Source organism: Desmodus rotundus, chromosome 5, assembly GCF_022682495.2.
Source record: "Desmodus rotundus isolate HL8 chromosome 5, HLdesRot8A.1, whole genome shotgun sequence".
In the NCBI taxonomy this organism is placed as follows: domain Eukaryota; kingdom Metazoa; phylum Chordata; class Mammalia; order Chiroptera; family Phyllostomidae; genus Desmodus; species Desmodus rotundus.
The window spans coordinates 51,414,137-51,433,987 of NC_071391.1; the positions used below are offsets into that span (position 1 = coordinate 51,414,137).

The 19,851-nt window shown below is 42.7% G+C and overlaps 1 protein-coding gene across 8 annotated transcripts in view; it reads right to left on the minus strand.

Moving 5' to 3' along the window:
• Positions 1–19,851, minus strand: part of TENM4 (teneurin transmembrane protein 4) — a 737,502-nt gene that overhangs the window by 308,299 nt on the left and 409,352 nt on the right. The gene's annotated exons all lie outside the window — the stretch shown is intronic.

Sequence of the window (19,851 nt, forward strand, 5' to 3'; positions counted from 1 at the left end):
TGGTATTCAGACCCTTGCATGTGTGATGCTCCCCCACAGCAAAGCTGACCTGTGAATACCAATAGGATATGTAGAAATACACAATGGCGCTTCCTGGGCTAAGTCCTAATAGACATTGTGGTTTTCTCCCTGTGTTTGCTTAGGACACGAGCTCTAAGGAACACCAGCTGCCATGCTGGGCGAGCACTCCAGCGGCCATAGACATGTCCTTGTGATGAGAAGCTCAGGTCTCCTGGGACAGCCAGCACCAGTGCACCACCTTGGAAGCCCATCCTCCAGCCCCAGTGAAGTCTGCAGGTGGTCCTCGCCCTGGCTGAGATACCAAGTCACACCACACAGGGAAGCCGCTCTCCGCTTCCTGACTCACAGAAACTGTGTGAAGTAATGTTGTTGTTTTAAGTGGCTAAATTTTGGGATAATTTGTTACATATCAATTGAAAACTAGTACGTAAAGAAGTGTCATTTGGATTAAATGGCGAGCAGCCCTCACAGATGTGCTTAAATCTTAAAGGAATCGCAAAGCCAATAAATCTCTGCCCTGCCCGAAGACTACAATTGTGGTGGCTGTTTCTCAACATATAGCCTGGTGTTTATTTGTTCGCTGGCCTACACGATCGCCTTTAATTTTTATTTTTGTCCTTGTATGCACACAGCTAAGGCCCAGACCTCCGCCATTGCATACTTTCACTGCATCCTCCTAACCTTAATCCTCTAAACCTGAATAATGTCAAATCTTACAAAGAAGAAATAAAAATCTGCAACTTATTAGTAAATTAGCCCTATTGAACCCCAGAGCATATCAATAATTCAGCTGTGTTTAACATCAACTCCCTTCATTAGAATGTTAATCATTAATGTCAAGATTCGCCTGATTCTGTTAACATTTACCAGAGGTTACATTTTGATCAGAACTTAGCATTTAAAGCCTGGAAGAACCCCAGGACGTGGGAAAGGACCTAGAAATAGTGTGGCCCAGTCCTTCCATCTCCAGGCAGATGTTCTAACTACGTTTGAATGCATCCCGAGTTACAGACACATACACGTCCTTTGGTGGCAACTTCCGCTTTCTACTTTTTGTTTAATCCTAATCATCAAATAAGCCTTTTTCCAACCCACATAAATTCCTGCTGCTTTCATTTCAGCTCCTTCTCTTTTGCTTCATCTTCTGAGAACATGAAGAACAAGTGTTAAGAATTCTCTTTAGAGAAGCCCTGCTATGTATTCAGAGAGTAATTAAACTGCAGCTCAGTCCTCTCATCTGCAGGTTCAACAACTCCATTCTTCACTAGCCTCAGAGGGGTTTTCCTGTCCTGTCCCACACGGCACCCTCCCCGAATGCTCCCTCTCTTCTCAGTGGCAGTGCTGAATGAATGCCGCCGTGGCCTGGCACGAGGATAAAGACGATGGCTTTGCATTTCCACCGCACTTACTGGATCACAGGATCATTGTAGAACGTATTTTCATAGGTTTAGACTCACACATAGGTTGGAGATGTAGAAGTCATTCTGAACCACCGCCTACTTTTAATAGCTGGGGAAACTATGGCCCAAAGAGGCCTGCTCGAGCTCACTGAGTGACAGAGTGGCTGAGCTGAGTGTGGAACCCAGGTGTTCCGACTTCCTGTCCCGTGCCTTTCCAGTCTCTCCTGCTCACCTTGGTGTCAATTGGGTGCATCCTCCCAAATCTGCTGAGTCTCCATCCTCTTATTCCCATGGACAACAATCAAACTTCGCACCTGGTACAGTAGTTGCCTTTATCTGTGATTTTGATTTCTGTTGTTTCATTGACCCTTGGATCACTGTGGTCGGAAAATATTAAGTGGAAAATTCCAGAAGTAAACAATTCATAAGTTTTAAATTGTGCGCCATTCTCAGCAGCGCGATGGAATCTTGTACCATCAGTGCCGTCCCACCCAGAATGTAAATCATCCCTTTGCCCTGCGTCTCCCCGCCGTAGACACCGCCCACCCGTTTGTCACGTAGTAGTTGTCTAGGTTAGGAGATTGACTGTTGAGGTATCACAGTGCTTGTATCCAAGTAGCCCTTACAGTGGCCTAATGCTTGTCACAATGCCGGTGTCACAATGCCCACTTCCTCTCGTCATGCGGGCACTGTACCATCTACAATCACAAGAAGATGAAGGGTAAGTCCAGTACAATGAAGTATTTTGAAAGAGACCAGCTTCACCTGTTTTGTTACAGTACATTGCTATATTTTATTATTAGGTATTGTTGTTAATCTCTTCCTGAGGCTAATTTATAAAATGAGCTTTACCATGGGTATGTATATATAGGAAAAACCAGAGTATATACATAGGGATCTGTACTCTGCGGTTTAAGGCATCCCCTGGGGACAGAGCGTATCCCCTGGGGACGGAGGGGATGCGTACTGTACTGACAACGGTCCACACCGCAGCACTGCTTGTAACAGCGAAGACGCAGAAACCATTGGGGCCCCATATTCCATGGGATGTTATGAAGTTGCTAAAATGAGTGAGGAAGATGTAACAGTGCTCCTGAGTGGTAATTTACAAGATGTATTATTCAGTGGAGACTAACCAACAACAACTTGCAGAACAGCAAATAGAGTATACGATTCCATTTGGGTTTGAAAAGGTATATGCACATATGATTCTGTATAGAAATTTCTGGAAAGATACATATAAAACTGCTAATGGTAGGACGATGGGGTTGATACTAAAGATTTTCACTTTTCATTGTATACTTTTAGCACTGAATTTTTAACCCTGCAGTTTTATTACTTTTATAATAAAAATAGTATAAATGTTTAAAATGTTAATTCTGAGGACATTCATTTTTTTACTTGTCACACTTCTTTATTGATTTATTTTTTCAAGTACCATGTTATTGTATAATTAGAAAAGAGATATTAAAAATAAATACACATCAAAAATAATGTTCCATATCCAAATAATGTTTCTATAGGAATGTTTTCTTTTCTTCCTATTATTTTATTTTTATTGCTGACACTATTAGCAGATGTCCCCTTTCTGGGTCCTTTGCCCACCTTCACCCAGTCCTCATTGCCCCCTTCCCTCAGGCCATCACCACACTGTTGTCTGTGTCTGTGGGTCATGCACACATGTTCTCTGGCTGATCCTTCCACCTTCTTTCATCCAGTCTCCCCCCCACCCCCGACAGCTGTCAGTCAGTTCCATGTATCCATGCCTCTGTTTCTGCTTTGTTTATCACTTTATTATGTTCATCAGTTTATTTTATTCATTAGATTCCACATATAAGTAAGATGCTTTTAAGACACAGGACATAGAGATGACACAGTGAACAAGTGAGATCATGTTGTCACACGGCAGTCGTTGTTCAGATGGGGTATGGTGTGTGAGTGCATGTGTGGGTTGGGTGTGACTGGAGTTGCGTGGAGGTGGTTTTTGGTTGTTATGGTGACTAAGGAGGCTGTTGCTGGTACCCAATACTCTGGAACCAGGGATGCTAATAATGTTCTACCCAAAATGCCAATGGAGCCCTGCTATGAAATACTGGTAGGATATCTAAATGCAGAGTTTTAAGATGTTTCTGTCTATTCTCATTTAAACTTTTCATCTTAAAAAAAATAAACTGCATTCATTATATTATTACCTGTTGTTGACAGAGAGGAAACATGTGGAAGGTAGGTTACCTATCTCAGAAAGAGAGAGTTCCCAGAGGAAGAAAGATGCCGATGGTGACAAGATTGTCCCTAGCAACCAAGAAGCAAAGGCATTTGCTGAATGCCTGTCCGCATGAGCACTGACCAGCCTGTTTCTTCTCTTACCACAGTTAAGAGGGTGGCATATTCCTATTTTACAGATGAGTAAACTTTAGCCTTGAGTAGACCACCAGCCTCAGGGCACTTGGCTGGGAAATAGCTCAGCTCAAACCCTGGTCTGTAAGCCTCTAAAGCCCTTGCTCCTTGCACTTCCTGACATGTCCTCCTACACAGCCATACAAGGAGACCAGGTGGCACCTGGAAGCAATTTCTCCTCTGGTTCCCCGCCCCCCCCCCCCCCCGGGACTCATGCTACTTTGGTAGGGAATTCACAGTGGGAAATTAACCTCTTGTCTGCAAGAACCAATTATACAGTCTAGAATAAAAAGACCAATGTGGGCCTGGACCCAGGCAAAACCCACCCCCCACCCCTACCACTGCCTGTGGAGGCTGCTGGGAAGGGAAAGCGGGGTGGGGGCAGAGGAAATCCCATTCTATTTGGAGAAAATAGTTGTGTTTGATTATCCAATAATACCAAGCTATAAAGCTGGGACAACTATGGATTTTCCCTAAATTTAAAAAATTGTGAGCCATTAACTTCTCACTCTTAAAGTAGATCCACTCAAAAGGAATTTAATTCCCTGTGTTATGTGGTGAGCAGGAGTCAGAGTTTCTGCAGACTTCTCTTAGGAAAAGAACAGGAATTGAGACCTGCAAAAAAAGCCTGCTGGAGAGAGAGAATGGAAAGAAGGAGTAGCTTCTAAGAGAATTTCTCCCCATCATACCAAAGATTCTGGCTTCTTTGACATTGTGTTCTTGTATGTAGGCACAATGGATTTTTTTCTTACCACAGCATTTTATACCTTTGGCTAGTCCTCATATCCTTGAAACTTATCTCAGGGATCACCTCATCCAGGAAGCCTTCCCTGACCACTCCCGGCTGCTTTAGGGCCCTCCCAGTCACCAGAGTTCTTCCTCTCCAGTACTGATCTCACTTGTCAAAGGGTTCTTTCTCTGACTGGACTGTATATTTCTTTAGGACAGAAAACATATCTCACTCATCTTAGGATGCCTTTGGCCTAAACAGTGTGGACATTTGAGAAGGGCTCTCCTTGCAGATTCATGGTGGTGTGTGAACTAATTTTTCCTACCAAAGTCAGGGTTTGATATGACCTGAGCAAGGAACTAAGCTTTACCAGGTGGATAAGAGAAAGAGCATTATAGACAGAGGGATAACATGGGCAAAACATAAAAATATGAACATATATTATTAATAAATGTGTTGTGGGCAGGCAGTAGAACACAGTGGTGAAAAGCTCACCTTTTGAAATCAACCTGAGGGAAAATCCTGCACCATCAGTCACTCTATTTATGACCTGAGGTGACCTAACTGTTAGCCCCTTGGTTTTCTCATTATGAGACTTTAAGTAGGTATGTATAAAGGACGTAACCACAGTGCCACTCACTCAGTGAATACTCAATAAATTACAGTTTCAAATATTGTTATTCTGAAAGGGCAGGTATAATTCTCTTATGGGATGACTTGGACCCTACTGCTTCTTAAAAATTGTTTGGTTAGAGGTGTAAGATATAACCAACATGTGTAACTCTTAACCTTGATTCATTCACGCACTCCATACATTCGTTCTACAAACACTCATTGAGCAACAACTATTGGCAAAATGTTTCAATATGCTGTGATAGCCTCAGAGTAAGATGGATTCCTAGTCATTAAAAAGCTCAAATCCTGTAGGAAGATGAGGCACCGACACGAAGTTATGGTCAAGGCAGAGTAAAAGGAGAGCTGAAGAACAGGTGCTCGGGGAAGCCTGAAGGAAGAGGGAGCATTATAGGTGGGGAAGTCAATTCATGGAAAAGGGAGCCTTGTGTCTTTCTATAGTTGCTTTTACGATTTTCTCTTTATAATTGATTTCTAGAACTTGTATTACGGTTTTCTTTGTGTTCATTCTTCTTTGGCTTGTTGAACTTCTCAGATCTGTTGGTTTAGTGATTATATCACATTTGGAAAAAATTCAGTCATTATTTCATTGATTATTTTACTGTCTTCATCTCTCTCATCTCTCTCTCCTTCATTGACCCTAAAACATTTCTAATTACATGTCAAATGGACTCGAATTACATGTTAAACCTTTTGCCATTGTCCCACAGGTTATGGAGTTTTTGCTCATTTTTTTCACCCTTTTCTTCTTGTCTCCCTCTGCCTCAGTTTGACTGGTTTTTATTACCACACATTCAGGTTCATGGATCTTTTCTTCTGTAATGTCTAATCTGCTGTTAAATCCATCAATGAAATTTTTATTGCAGATATTACTTCTTTTTCATTTCAAAAATATACATCTCATTCCTTTTTTTTATTGAAATTCTCTATTTGCTCACTCCTCATGTTCATGTTTTTCTTTAACTCCTTGAGCATATTTATAGTAGCTGCTTTAAAGTTCTTGTCTGCCAATTCCACCATCTGTGTTAAGTCCTGTTTCTACCGACTTATTTTTCCTTTACAAATGGGTCCCAAAACCACCTTATCTACATGCATGGTAATTTTTGATTAAACACTGAGTATTATAAATGCTAGAATGTTCAGAGTCTGGATTTTTGTTTTCTTCCTTTAAAAGTGTTGTGCTTCTGTTTAGGTATGCAGTTAATTTACTTGCAGATTAGCTGATCCTTTCAAGGCTTATTTTGGCTTCATTACAATAAAACTGAAATGGCCTTAATTGTTAGATGAACCCTATTCCTAAAGCATGGCACTTGGTCTCTACCGGAAACCTAGGTCTCTCTGTTCTGGAAGGTTGAAACTTAAACATCTCTCAGCCTTGTGTGAGCTTTGGCAGACAGCTGCTTCTGCTTGGTAGTTGCTTTATTTCCTAGGTGCTATTCTTTCCCTAATAGGTGTTCTTTGTCCAGTCTCATGGGTATTTCCCTGAACATGGATGTGAAGCTTGGTATTTGTCCAGAGACTGAAGGGAATATCCATGTGGATTTCTGGACCCTTTCTCATTATTACCCTGGGCCACCAATTCCAGATTTGTCAGTTGCTCTAAACTCAGTAAGAAGGCTGTGCTCTGTCTGACCTCTCCTTCCCTGCAGTTTTATAAAATTCCTCTAAGCTGAGAGCTGGGCCAACCACCAGCTCATATGGTTTATTTTCTTTCTCTTGGAGACCATAATTTTGTGCTGTTTTTATTTAATTTTTTTTTTTATTATTTAGTGATTTTAAAGAGAGGAAAAGAGAGAGAATGAGAAACATTGATTTGTTGTTTCACTTACTTATGCATTCATTGGTTGATTCTTGTATGTGTCCTGACCTGGGATTGAACTCATAATCTTGGCATATTGGGATGATGTTCTAACCAACTGAGCTACCAGCCAGGGCTGCACTGCCTTTTGTCCAACATATGAAAACAGTAATTTCATATATGTTTTCATTTTTTCAGTTGTTTATGGTAGGATGGTTAGATCACTTCCAGTTACTCCATCATGGCCAAAGTGGAACTGTGGGAAATGAATAACTGGAACAGTTTCTTGAAGAATAGGTAGGATTTGGACATAATGCAATGAATGAGGAGGCTCATCTCAGGCAGAAGAAACAGCATGAGTAGCGAATATTTATTGAGCCCCTGCTGTGTGTTATGCACTGGGGATTTTGTGATGAATAAGACAAATGGAGACTCGCCCTAATGGAGTTTACATCTTGTTCTGATCTGTGTTCATTTCCACCATTCTCTGGGTGCCTGCTCCCTGCAAGACACTGAGCTGGTACAGGAAGTTGGTGTTATAAAGAATAAAACACAATTTCTGTCATCAGGGAGTTCATAGTATTTGGGGGGAGAGAGATAAATAAAGAGTTACTTTCAACATAAAGCAGTGAGTGAGATGACAATGTTATGCCTTGGGCGCTCTGGGAGAAGAGAGGAAGACGTTTAGCCCCGGCTTTCCTTATGATATATACACTGTGACTTCAAGAATGAATAAGAGTTAACTAGGAGTACACGGGGTGGAAGGAGCCTTCTAGACAATGGCAACAAAGGCACTGAGACAGAAGTTATCTACAGGAAGCTCTAAGTACCGTATTTTTCAGACTATAAGACGCACCGGGCCATAAGACATATCTAGGTTTTAGAGGAGGAAAATAGGAAAAAAAAACCCCACTCCACCACTGCCCCCGCCACACAGCGAGCCAGGTAAGCTACATTCAGACTATAAGACGCACCCCCATTTTCCTCCCAAATTTGGGGTAGGGGAAGAAAAGTGCATCTTATAGTCCAAAAAATACGGTATCTCAGTGGGGTGACATGAGACTGCAGAAGCATCCTTGAAGGGCCTTGTGTGCCATGATAAGAGTTCAGATACTATGTTGATGGCAATGGGGGAGCCATGGAAAGCTTTTAAGCAAAGGAGTGATAACCTGAGAACTCTTATCCTTGGTATCTCTCAGCTCTTTGGAAAAGCACTGAATATTTAAGGAGGGTTTATGGCACTGGGGAAGGCTGTTAAAAGTTAACTCTCTTCTACCACTTACTTGAATGACCTTTTTATATGAGTCATTTGGATTTTCAAAAAATAGTACCAGACACTTACAAACAGATCCTATGGTATTAAAACCTTGTCAAGAGAGATACAGGAAAGTGGTAGGTGAAGATGTGTTTCTTCAGGAAGGTAGTAGGAAGGGAAGAATGATAAACTTTTAGAGTTATAATGGTTCTTAAAAATCATTCTGTTCTTCACTTAACTTTATAATTCCATTGGAGGCGAGTGAGACCCAGAGAGATGAGAAGCAGAATGGGGGTAGCAAAAAGAGCCTCTGGTCTTTGCAGTTTGGCTGACCTGGGTTTGAATCCTGATTTGGCCATTACTAGCTGTGACCTTTGACGGCCACTTAAGCTCTCTGAGTTTTAGTTCCTGTGTTTACAAATTGGAGAGCACCAAAACGTAGCTTGCTGACTGAAGGGAGACCTGTGAGATCAGTGGAGTGGTTCCCACTGAGCCTAAAATGACCTTGTTTGTGTAGGGTCATAACTCTCCAGAAGTTCATTTGCCCAGCTGATTTACACGGAGAGAAGAGAGTCCACAAGGACAAATGTTTCCTTGGGGGAACAGCCTAAAAATCTGAGGGAATGATAATGCATCAAGGACAGCTACAAATTTTTTGTCATTAACTCCATTAGAAGGTTGAGTCTGTTTTCTTTCCCCCTTGAACTTGGCTGGCCCTGTGACTACTTTAACCAATTGCATTAACCATACAGCTATCATGAAAGGAGGTCCAAGCTAGCCAGGTGTTAAGACCACTTGGAGAGACAGAGGTGCCAGACGTCCCGCTGATGCCGTTAAGGCACCAGACACAGGAGTCAAGCTGTTTTGTATGTTCTAGCCCCAGACACCATGTGACTGCAGTCTTATGAAAGACCCTGATCAAGGACTCCCAGAACTGCCTGGTCAAACCACAGGATTGTGAAAGATAAAATGTGGTCGTTATTTTAAGCCACTGAGTTTGGGGTAGTTTGTGATACAGCAAAGGACACTCAGGAGAGGTCTGAGCCTTACTGAGAAGCTGAAGGAGTTATTACATTCTAGACCCAAGCAGTGCTGCTTTGGGGCTTAGGGACCAAGGTTTAGCATAGAGTCAGGGTTAGAGTCTTTCTCCTTCTCTCTCTAGGGGACAATGTCGATGGTGCACTGTAGACAGTGTAACAGTTTAAGGGTTTGCAGCTTTGAGAGTTCTCAGGGCTGGCCCCTTGGGCAGAAGTTTTGTGGACTCCAGCTCTAAGGGTGGAGGCATAGTGCCACCTTCCCAGTGGGTTGTGATATAAAGAAACCACAGCAGACTTCTAAGTGCATGGGAGGCCCTTGGAGTCTTCCTGAAAGCCCTGAGCAAGACTCTGAGTGAGTTGGAGGTCTCACGTAAGTCGTTGAGGGAGAAATCCAGGAAATCTGGAATATTACCACCAGTGAGACCATAGGTCGGTGAGGTGTGGGGACATCCAGGGTTTGTTTGTATGTAAAGCTCCTTCCATGAGTTTGGTGCATGGCAAGTGCTCAATATGTAACAGCCTGTGTCATTAGGGAATTGGCCCTAAGGCCCAGGGTCATACAGCACATGAACAACAGAGCAGTCCAGCACTTTCTCCCCATGAGACCCTGGCCCTTGCTGACTGCTGTGGGGTTACTCCAGAGGCAACAGCAGTCACCCCAAGAATGCAGAGCTCAGACTACTGTTTGGAGACTCAGGCTCCGAAGTTTGCCTATGTAAGCCTTTGCTCTAGCACAACATATAATACTCTGCTTTGGGCGGTGGTTACATGTGCCTGGATCTTAAAGCAAATGTGACCCTTGTCTGCTGGACAGTTTAAAAGAGGAAGCTGAAAAAATAAAATGACTGTTACAATGTTAATACAGAGCAAAATATGTGCATATTATAATTCAGGGGCTACCCACAGATGAAGCTCAGCTTCCCTCAGCAGAGTGGCTGTAGGAAAAAGGAAGTTCCCTATCAGCTCTCATCTTAATGGTGAGAAGAGGAACTGCAGAGCTTCAGCATCCACAGCTGGAGTTTATTCTTTGTTTCATTCCCTTTGAAGTTTGGCTTTTGATAAATATGAGGACCCAGTGAAATTAGCCAGGTCCCAAGGCAGCAAGAGAAAGTCCTGGGGTAGCTTCTCTTATGGGCTGGAGGTTTATGTCTCCCTCCACTCCAAATTCTTATATTGAAGCCCTAACCTCCAATGTGATGGTATTTGGAGGTGGGCACTCACAATGAGAGTGCTCTTCTTTGAAGAGGAAGACAGAAAGCTCTCTCTCCATGCAAATGCACTAAGAAAAGGCCATGTGAGTACACAGCAAGAAGGTGACTGTCTACAAGCCAGAAAAAAGGACTTTACCAAGAAAGAAATCTGCTGGAACCTTGACCTTGGACTTTTAGCCTCCAGAACTATGAGAATAAATATCTAAAGTTTGAGCCACCCAGTATATGGTATTTTGGTATATCAGCCAGAGCCAACTAAGACAGCTTCCTCACTCATTGCTTAATGGACCCCTACCCAGCCTCCAAGGTATAGCAGAAAATATAGAAAGATAGATAGAAAACCAAGCTGGAACTCTGGCTTAGCCAGTCTCAAGCTGGATAACACTGGCAAGTCATTTCACCTCTCTAAGTATCAACGTCTTTATCTTAGGAATGGGACTAAGAATATTTGTTCTGCTAATCTAAGTTAGACATTGTTAGGATCAAATGAGACCATGGATGTAAAAGGATATTAGAAACTATAGAAGGTATTTCTGGCTATGGCTGAGTGAGGAGGTTGGCAAATCTTCTCCACTCAATAGGAAGTATAAAGTTGGACAAAACTGACAAAAACAACCATTTCAACACTCTGGACATTGACCAAACGCACACAACAAACTCAGAAGTGTTTTTGCTGGAAACATTGCTGAACTGTAGCTAAGAACAGTGGGACCCAGGGTTGTTATTGCCCTGGGCTCTTCCCATTCTCCCCAGCTAGGTCAGATCAGAGGTTCTACCAGGGTAAGGTCGCCACGAGGATTGGCAGCTTGGTTGCTCAGGTTGTAGGGGTTCAGTTGTTTAGAAGCAGTGGATGATGCCCATGGCCAGTGGTACTGCCAATGGAAGTGATGATCTTTGGCATCAGGCCACTAGGGAGGTCAATTGGCTCTAACAGTATGAGGTGATGATTGGGGCAAGCATGTTCTTGGCTGAGATGTGAATGAACAGTGAAGATCAGGGATGGTCCAACATACTAACATATTCTTGGTCAACCTTGAAGTTGTAAGCAGTAATATAGGAGATGCAAAAGGACCCAGTGGGAAGCAATAGCCAGAACAGACTTAAAAATGACCTAAACTTTGAATGAGCCCCCCTCACCACACAGAATTCTATTGGCAGTTCTATTGACAGAATTCTGTTGCCAGAGTTCTACCTGGCTTGAGGTATTTGCACACAAACTTTGTCTAGTCATTGGTTGGCCACTAAACTATGCAGACAGAAGCCTAAAAGCAAGAATAAAAAAATAACTAAACAGAGACACCAGTGGTCACACTATGAGAAAGATTTCACAGATTTAGCCCAGGCATGTTCTAAACAAAGAAAAAATAACGAAAGAAAGAAAGAAAGGTGACAACAGTCTTCATGGGGGAATATCAGAGCCCAGAGTTGTTACAATATAGCATCTAAAATGTCCAGTTCTCCAACAAAATTACAAGACATAAAAAGAAAGAAGAAAGCGTGATCCAGAATCAGGAACAAAAGCAGTAAATAGAAACCGACTGAGAGTGCCCCTAAATGCGTTAATTAGAAAATAAATATTGTAAAGCAACTACTAAAAATGTTCAAACAACTAAAGGACATGACGTCTAAAAAATTAAAGGAAAATATGGCAAAAATTAATCTATCAATATAGAATCTCAATAAGGAGACGGAAACTCTTAAAAACACAAAAGTAAATTGTAGCGTTAAAGTATGATAACTGAAATAAAAATTCAAAAATGAACTTAAGAGTAGATTTGAAATGGCAGAAGAAAACTCAGTAAACTTAAGATGTATCAAAAGAACATATATAATCGGAAGAAGAGGAAATAAAAGTTAGAAAGCAAATGAACAGAGCCTCAGAGACCTGTGGGTAACATAAGCATAACAACAGTCATATGAAAAGGTCCCCAGAGGGAGCAAGGAAATAAAAGTCAGAAAAAGCATGTGGAGAAATTATAGCTAAATCTTCTCCAATTTGGATGAAAACCATTAATCTACACGTGTAAGAAACTCAATGACTCTCTGATAAGATAAATGCAAAGAAATCCATACACAGACACATCATAGTCAAACCATTAAAGACAAAGAAAATCTTGTAAACGTAAGAGAAAAATGACTCATTGTTTACAGAACATCACTACAATTAATGGCCTTCTTCTCATCTTCAATAATGGAGGCCAGCAAAGCTAAAAGAAAAGTGTCAACCAAGAATTGTACACTCAGCAAAACTAGCCTTAAAAAGTGAAGGCAGCCCTGGCTGGTGTGGCTCAGTGGATTAAGTGCAGGCCTGTGAACCTAAGCATCGCAGGTTTGATTCCCAGTCAGGGCACGTGCTCGGTTGCAGACCAGGTCCCCAGTAGGGGGCGTGTGAGAAGCAACAACACATTGATGTTCCTCTCTTTCTCTTTCCCTTCCCCTCACTCTAAAAATAAATAAATAAATAAAATCTTTAAAAAGAAGTGAAGGCAAAATAGAGACTTCCCAGATAAGCAAAAATGAAGAGGATATGTTGTTCAGGGACCTGCCTTAGAAGTCTTTCAAGCTAAAAGGAAATGGTACAGAATGTAATAAAAACACAGAAACAAACAGAGAGCATTGGAGATGGAAAATATGTGAGTTACTGTGAAAAAATAAATCTATAATCCTGCATTTTTTTCTCTTAACATCTTTTAAAAACATAAGGTATATACAGCAATAATTATTGTATAACAGTGAATTTATAAACATACATACATACAGACAGACAAAACAACATACAGAATGGAGAAAAAAATAGAGCCATCTCAAAACAAAATTTCTAGATTTTACTGGAATTAAGTTAGTATTAACCTAAGGTAGGTGGATTATATTAATTTAAAATACATATCATGATCCCTAGAGTAAGCACTAAAAAACTCTTAAAATATGGTTAAAAAATCAACAAAGAACTTAAAATACTACCCTAAAAATATTTATTTACTGTATTTTTTGGACTATAAGATGCACCAGGCCATAAGACGTACCTAGGTTTTAGAGGAAAAAAAATTTTGAAGCAAAAAATGTGGTAAAATATTTAATAACATCCTTTAAAGCAGAAATCCTTTTCTGCTTCGACATCTTTCCACAATTATAGTAGATACAGCAGGAGACTACCGTACGCTATCGTATCTTTCTACACCAAAACACAGTAATGACAGAACTATCAGCACTGTGTCCTTCATATGGGGGCACTGCAGCTGAGAACGTCAGTGGATGACGCACTGTTGTGGGGGGATCTGCTACTGACACTGCTATGGGGGATCTGCTGCTGACACTGTTGTGGGGGGATCTGCTGCTGGCACTGTTGTGGGGGGATCTGCTGCTGGCACTGTTGTGGGGGGATCTGCTGCTGGCACTGTTGTGGGGGGATCTGCTGCTGGCACTGTTGTGGGGGGATCTGCTGCTGGCACTGTTGTGGGGGGATCTGCTGCTGGAGGGCCACAGGTTGTGCAAAACTTCTGTCCCCAGACAAGAGTGTTGCACAACCTGTGGCGCTCTGCAGATGTTGCCAAATTTCAGCTCCCATCGTCCCAACCTCTCCAAGCATGCTGGGAGTTGTAGTTTTGCAACAGCTGCCTGGCCACGTTGACGGGTGACCCTGTAGTGGAATTTGCCCATGTTAATGTTAATGGGGGACACACCAGTCACATGATGGAGGCACGTAAGGGCACCACAGGCCTTCTCCTAATGTGCCTGCACCGCCTGTACCCTCCTCCCTAGCTCTATAGTATGCTGCAGCGGGGACTCTGCTCCTGTCTCCCTGGCTTCGCACTGCCAGGACACCCCCTCCTCCCAGCCCAGGGCCTGCAGCATCGTCCCACTCCTGCTCCTGCTGCCGGCTTCCTGCAATGGTGACCCTGCTCCTGCTTCCTGTGACCCTGCTACACCACCGCCCCCCCCGCCCCCCCCGCCCTGTAGTGAGCCAGGTAAGCTACATTCGGACTATAAAACACACCCTCATTTTCCTCCCAAATTTTTGGGAAAAAGTGCATCTTATAGTCCGAAAAATATGGTAACATACAAAAAGATAGTAGAGTTAGAATAATGGAATAAAAAAGATAAGGGACATGTAGAAAGTGAATAGGAAAGTTAAAAATATAAATTGAGTAATATAAAAAATAATATTAACTATAAATGGTCTAAATGACCCAATCAAAAGGCAGATATTGTGAGACTAGGTAAACACGACTCCAACATATGCTGTCCACAGGAAGTGTAGTTGAGATTGCAAGACAGGAACAAGTTGAAAGCAAAAAATGAGAAAGATACACTATTAAAACAGGAAGCATAAAAGAGCTGGAGTGGCTACTGCAATATTAGATAAAACAGATCTAGGACAATGAATATTTCTAGAAATGAAGAAGAATATTTTATAGTAAAAAAGGAGTAAATATGGAGTAAAAAAGGAGTCAATATGTCAGGAAAATAAGAGAATTATAAATGAGTATATGCCTAACAACAAAGCCTCAAAATTCAGGAAGAAAAATGGGCAGAACTGAGAGAAAAATAGGTAATTCAACAACAATAATTGGAGTTTTCAGTCTCCCACTCTCAAAAACTGGTAGAAACTAGACAGAGGACCAGCCATAACATAGAAGACTCGGACCACACAATAAACTCACTGGGCCTAACAGACATCTATGGGACACTCTATCCAAGAACACACCTTCTTTCCAAGGAAGTATGGAACATTCTCCTAACTGTATGCTAGGCCATGAGACAAATACCAGTAAACAGAAAAAATTACAATCACACAAGTTGTGTCTCCTTACTGCACTTCAGAAATCGACAACAAAAAGAAATATGAGTCTTCTTCATCCCTTTCCTGGTTTAGCCAAGTATGGCCTGCAGTAACCGTGGGGTCGCTGTCCCTGTCCTGGGAAAGGAGTACTGTTTGGTGAAGTCAGAAGGCTGTTCTCACTGATTCTCTTTCCTCCTCCCTAATCAATACCTCTCTCCCCCCCCATTCAATTAGGAGCTGCCACCCCAAGTAAATGGGTGGCACCCTACCTTTTGGGAGACCTTTAAGTGGGCTGACGTTCAGTATCAGAAACCATACATAGGGAGTATTCATTTATATCACCCTAAACATGAATAGGACAGCTACTATACACACGGATCGAAAGGCGGTGTTCTGAGCAATACTCAAAAGTCCAATTCACATTCAGGGAAGTGTAGGGCAGGGTCATTTACTGAATTCCTAACCTGGATCAAGTATTATACAAGGTGTTTTAATATATTATCCTCTTGTATCTTTTCAAAAACTCTATGACATAAATATGAGTTTCATTTGATGAATGAGAGAACTAAGGCTCAGAGAGGTGAAGCAAGTTACCCAAAGCCACACAGGATGTGTAAAAACTGGGATATGAATTCACCCAGTTTAGATATATGGCATGGGCCTTGAGTCCTACATTAGAGAGAAACATTGTTATCTTTTGTTACAGAGAATAGAGCTGCAGAGAACTCCATACAAACAAACATATGGAATGCTGAAATTTTTTCAGAAACTTAACGCTGACATTTTTAGTGATATTTCAAGATTTTACTTGATTGGAGCATTAAATTTTTTTATGATAACATTTTAATACAATGGGTAGAAAGGATGCGTGTGAGAAGTGCAGGGGGAAAGACAAGAATGTATTATCCTATTCTACCAATGAGAAAACCCGAGCTGATAGACAGACCATGTAAGTGACTGGCCTAGTGTCACAAAGCAAATTAGGGGCAAAGCAGGATCTGGAATCCAGACCTCTTAGAACCCAGTGAATGTAGCAAGAAGCAGCTATTTTGGACATCAGGGCCCAATAACTGAAGAAATGCAAGGGGCTCCTGACACAAACTTAGGTCATCTGGCCCCTGCTGGAGGGGTGCAGAAACCTACTCTCATGGAGGAGGGTGAGGGATGTCCTCCCAGAGCGCTGAGGGGTGTTAAGTAGCCAGTGCCTTCCCACTCCCATCTAGGGGCAGACAGGGAAAGAGTGTCCCCATTCCAAGCGAGCTGCAGGGTGTATGGGGGCAGGATGCCTCTACTGCTCACTCTTCCACCCGTACACCGTACACCTTCTTTCCTTCTTAAAGAATGGTCACCCCCCCTAAATCTTCTCCCTTGCTTGGCCAAATCCACTCACCCTCCCTAAAAGAGCAGCACCTCCCCAAAGGAGGTGGCTTTTGGTCATGACTGTACACTGTACACTCTGCACGAGCCCATTTTTCCCTATTTTTACTAGTTCCGCCCCAGATCCAGCCCTGACTTGCCAGGTGGAGTTCTACCAGGCATCACCTAGCAATGCGCCAAGCCACTGTGTTTAAAACAGTGGGGGACTGGAGAGTCTTAGACCTGCAGCTCTTGTTGGGTGAATGGGGTTTTTATGAGGCCGACACAGTCAGTCTTGCGTACAGGGTGCTAACAATTTTTATGGCTGGCTGGGATTTGTTGGAAGCGCCAAGCTGGAACGTGATGGAGTTCCCCATTAGAGAATGTCCCCAGGAAAGAGGGCTTGCATGGTTCCCTGGTACTCAGAGGTGTCAGGGAGCTGGTTTTATGGAAAGCAATTTCCTCAGTAAAGAAAAAATATGCTCTGGAGACAGAGCGATTTGAGCCCAGGGGCTCTGCCACCCTGAGTTTAACGGGCTTCCTTAGCAGGCGGTCTGGTGATTGCAAAGACAAATGGGTCCTGCCGGTTCAGGCGGCCAGAGAACTTTTCTTCCCTTCCGTTCTTTAAAAATATACATTTAAAAAATAAAATGAAAAGTTTGCAATAAAGAAAATGAGCTCTCATCATCCACTCAACACCACTGTCAACATTCTGCTATATACACAACACACATATTTCTGACATAGTTTGGACATAGTTGTAATGGAGTTTTGTAACTTTTGTTTAGACTTTTTATGAGAAACATTTTGAAGTCATGAAAATTGCTCTGTAGAGCTCATTTTAAGTAACTTAATAAACTCCCATTAGGCAGATACACCATGAAGTGGCAGCACTAATTTCCATGTTGTTAGATAGGGAAGTGGTTGCAGATTTTTAAAAATTATAATGACACCACGAACATCTGGGAACATAAAGTTTTGCTCATATTTCCAATGAGTTCCTTGGAATAGATTTCTAGAAGAAGGATTACCGGATTCAGGGATATCTGTTTTAAAGTGTCCTGATACATGTGGCCAACTTGCTTGCTTTCCACAAAGGTGTTACCAGCTTGCACTTCCGTGGACCTTACAGGAGATGTTTCCGTTACCGCACTCCGGCCGCCTGGCACTGAGATCTTCAGCACAAAATGCCATCTCACTGTGCTTTAATTTACAGTTTTGGATTAATGGTAAGTTTGAACATTTTGCTCATTTTTGTATCATCTGTTTGTACTTCTTTTGTTGTACTGGAGCCTTAGTCTTTTCCTGTTTCCTATAAAAGGATTATCTGCTTTATATGTTAAAAAATTATTATTTTTACGAGTTTGTTATTCCTGGCAAACTTTTAAGCAAAACCCAAAGCTGGACCTACAGGGGTTTCCACTTCCTCACATTTAGCTATACAATAATCTCTCCCAGGATCTTCCAAGGCCCCAGCTTTCGGCAGTGGGGATGTGGTGTGTTCAAGCTTTGGGTATGCATGTGAGGTGCCTGGGCTGGGCCCAAATTCAGCTGCAGGTGCCCAAACATGTACTGGATTCTTCCCACAGACCTGTCTATATGTGTCCAGATCTTGAGGAGGTAGAGATGAGTGAAACACAGCCTCTTAATGAGTTTTCAGCCCACCTGCAAATAAAACAAGCACACCCATGACTGGGGTGCAAGGAAGGTGCAATAAATGCCCTTTGTGAGGGTGTATAACCCAGCACCTGAGATTTAGTTTCTTAAGTTCTACAGGGCATTATGGTCAGTCCTTGAATCCAGGAATCCTGACTCTTAGGCCACAGGATCGTACAAGGTTGTTGATGAAGGGATATTATCAATCATTTAGTTAACATCCCTATTTTACAGATGAGAAAGCTGAGGCCCCAATACTTGACCAAGGCCTGGCGGCAAGGTAATGGCCAGGCTGGCCTGGAATCCAAGTCCTCTGCTCCTCTGTGTTGGCTTTGTCATGAGCATTTCAACTTTAAAGTCTTCACATGTCATTCTGTCCTGCCTTTTTCAATGACCTGCCTACCTTTACATGACACCTTTTATGTGCCAAGGACAAGGACATGGAGTTAAAAATATGGTTCCTGCCCCAAAGGAACTCACAGTCAGGGGTGAGAAAATGTTAAGTAATCAGAAGAACTTAGGAGGAAGTCCTTTAGGCCGCAGGGGCTCGGAGGAGGCTGGGGAGATCAGGGTGGTAGTCTTCCTTTGGCTCGCATTGTCCTGGGCAAGTTTCCCCCAGTCCACCAGGTGACAGCAAAGCACGGAAAGGCCAAGCAGAAAGCTCCACTTTGACACCTTGCCCACAGAGGTTTGAGAAAGAATACAAGCTTGAGAGTCGGGCGCTGCCCCTGAGTAGCTGTGAAACCCTGGACAACTTATTTCGCCTTTCTGAGCCTCTGTTTTCTGCTCTGTACAATGGGCTACAGAACTGTCTGTGAGAAATGAAAAAGCACACGGTAGAATGTTTGACACGCACAGTAGATGTGTTCTCTATTAAGTCCATCTTTGTTAAGCTCAATTAGGATCTTGTCTTTTTAAAATCTTCCCTGAGTCTGGAAGAGACAAATGTCAGCTAATACCTTACCTTCTGGCCTCTGGCTAGGGGATTTCACCACAGATGGGCCCAACGGGCAGTGGCCTGCTCTGCTTCTAGGAGGGAGCTGCCTCTGCCCCCTGCTGACTCCCTTCTGGCTGGACACTATTCTAATTCTAGCTCCCACTGGGTTGACCCCTGGGCCCCTGAGCTATTCCCTCAGTCAGAATCACAGTGCCACTATGTCCACCCAGGTGCCTTCTTTCTGCTAACGGAGCTCTTACATGAGAGTTTCTCACCCATACTTCCCCAACCTGTTTGGCCTTGGTGTGTGGGAATAGCTAATTTTATGTGTCAACTTGACTGGTTGGCATGGGTGCCTACATAGTTAGTTAAGCATTATTTCTGGGTGTGACTGTGTACATTTGAATTCCCAGACTGAGTAAAGCAGATTGCACTCCCAATACATGGGGGTAGGCACCACCCAATCCATGAAGGGCATGAACAGAACAAAAAGGTGGAGAAAGGAGGATTCATTCCCACTGCCTGACTGATCTGGGACACTGGTCTTCTCCTGCCCTTGAAGTAGGAATTATACTGCTGGTGCTCCTGGTCCTCAGGCCTTGGAACTCAGACTGGAACTACACCACCAGCTTTCCTGGGT